The following is a 2,973-nucleotide window of genomic DNA, read 5'->3' on the forward strand; positions in this document are numbered from 1 at the left end:
TATTTTAACCCTGTTCAATCTGACCTGGTTTATATTGACCTAACATTACCAGCTAGGCAGTCTACAGAGGATTTTTTTTTTTAAAGAGAGATTTTTGTTATAGGGTGCATGTGCTCACTGGAAAGACAGACAGAGAGAGAGAGAGAAATCATGCCCTGACTCTGGGGGGATGGCCATGCTGCAGTCCCTTCTCCTCCATTCTCATCTCAGGATCTTGGGCATGCACGCACATTTGTCCAGCATGAGTATTAAGTTGCCGAGTCCGATACTTGAACCTCAGTTAACTAAATGGAAGTCCAGTTATGTAACCATTATGACATCTGCTGGTTCCAAAAGAGGATGTTTTAAAATAAATCCTATTTATATAAAGTTTTAGGAGCTAGCAACTTTTCAGTTACTTTGTAAACAAATGCAAAAAGTTTTGTTTTCTATTTAAGAAAGATAGAATAGAAGATATAAAGTAAGTAAATAACACCTGAAAAATCAATACATAAGCTTGAAGAAATTAAATAAATCAACAATGAAGGAAAATTGCCTCAAAGACAGGGCAGATTAGGGAAAAATGGAGGAAGAAAGTGTGATCAGAAAACCATATTAGCCTATGTTCCCAGGTTATGAAGTCTGTATGGGGCTAGTGAAGGCAGGAAAGGGGGCACATTGAAGAGAGAATAAAAGAAAACATTGGGAGGAGGAAAGGCAGCTGTAAACACTGAAGGTTGGACAATATATGAGCAATAGTTTTAGAACTAAAATTAATTAGTTAAAACATCAAATCAACATTATTGAACAATGTCCAGGGTGATTTATAAGTTCATCTATATAATCTGCTCTTGGATGAGACAGAAGGCATGAATTAGCAAGAAAGTTCCTTCATTAGTAAGAAAGTTAAATGTTTGTTGAACATCTACCTGGATAAGGCCTGATATTAGCCTTAATGATGGTAACAAAAGTAAATTAATATTAAAATGGAATAAACTTATAGGTAATATTATGTAAACACATAAAAAGGAAGCTAATTATACAAAAGGAATGTGAACTATGCAATAATTAGGTTGATTACAGTTTAAAGGTAATGAAGATACCTTTCACTGAAGGGAATCTGAAACCAGGATCAGAACTTTTGAAGGACAGGCTGGATTTAGAGAGATAGAAAGGAGAAGAGAAAGAAACTCATTTTCTCCTCTGGGGACCTTTCAATGGAGAGCTGTTTTGTGAGGTTCTTTCCTCCCCTGTTTGAAGATCAGAAATCTAGGGAGTTGGAAAAGAGGTAAGGCACTGATGTTATGTTGTTTATTGGCTGAGTTCAAAGTGAGTTAGCAAAGCTTTTAGTAGGCTCACAACACCCATAGCAGTGCTTACGAAAGTTTCTTCCCTCTTGGAGCTAGTAATGCAAGTGGGAAACACTCAGAACAGCTTCCTCTCTCTCAGAGCTCACAGTGCACAGAATTAAGTTGAGCTGAACCAAGATTGAGGCAAACTAAGGCCATCAGGGCTCACCAGGCTGAACCAAGGCCAGCAGAACAGGGCTACCTAACTAAGCAGTGTTAGCTAACTAAGTGCTCCTTTCTCTTAAAGGGGCTGTAGACAATAATGGCTTATTGCCAAAACCAGACTGTCACACGTCATGCCCCTTATATTCAATAGTGTCAAACAACAAAGTCATAATTATGTAACAAGCATGAAAGCGACAACTGATAACATAAGTTGTTTATCCTGTGGCCTTTAAACATGTTAAGATAATAAGTGAGGAAGCCAAACTAAAACCTTCTGACTCCATTTCCAATTCAAGAACACACATAAAGAAAATTATTGAATGAAACAGTTCAGAAGTGGGCTGGGTGCCATATCTTAGTCAAGGCTGAAATAGACTTCTTATATTCTTCTCTGAATTTAAATAATAATAGGCAAGGATCTTACTGGGCCTGCAAAACAGACTCAAAGCTCCTGTCTCCAACTAGCTGAATAAACAGGACCTCAAAATTGCCTTAAATATCCATCTGGAGGAAGAAAATAAAGGAGAGTTGTTATATCATAAGAGGTTCATATTTGACAGAATACAGAGGGTGGAGAAAACATGGATCTGATCTGGCTTTAGGAACCATCACCATGACCACCAGTAGAATGGCATAGTGCCAATTTCTTCACTAGAAGTCCAATGTGCTATCCATTGCACTAAGGCATAATGCAAATTTTACCACTGCCCTTTCCTCTGCAAGAAATATGGGCATTAAAAAGGAGAATTTGTGAGTTTAACTTTCGATATGCCCCTACTTGGAAAAGAGAGATTTGGAGTATTACCCTCAAGGATTGATGGAGGCAGAAACAACAGAAAGAAACAGATGTTCCCTCCCTCCCCTCATTCCTGTCAAAAGCACTGTGGAAGATTCTTCCTACATATCACATAACTGAATCTTCATAGTAACCTAATGTTATAGGTATAATTGGTGCCATTTTTGCAGATAAAATGAGACTTAGAAACCAAGGTAAAAGAATTTGCTCAAAGGAAAATAACAACTAAGTGCTTTGACCTGAGATTTGAATCCATATTTATAACTTGCAAGTCTTTATTCTACATATACGTACAGATCAAAGTAGTTCAGCTAAAGCCAGGAAATGTGTAGGAAACAATGAGAGGCTAATCTGTAAAGAAATTAACAAAACCATGGGGTTTAAACTTGTTTCTCAGGCACCCCCTATCTTCTGTAGCATTTTTTTAAATTTATTTATTAATTCACTTTACACCATCACAACACAAAAATGAATTTTCCATCCAAAATACACTGTGCATTGTCTCAATCAAGTACATCCACATATATGTTCTCAGCAAATAATTTTCCAATTCTTACGTCCTGCATACCTTGCCCTTTGTCTTGCCATCCCTGATTCCCCATCCCCCACCCTCTGCTATGTCCCACCTTTCCCCCCCTTTTTCCCTGGCATCCATGGTTGTCCTCCATACCTTCCTCCCCCCCC

Source organism: Tupaia chinensis, unplaced genomic scaffold (assembly GCF_000334495.1).
Source record: "Tupaia chinensis unplaced genomic scaffold, TupChi_1.0 Scaffold000597_1, whole genome shotgun sequence".
NCBI classification, from domain to species: Eukaryota; Metazoa; Chordata; class Mammalia; order Scandentia; family Tupaiidae; genus Tupaia; species Tupaia belangeri.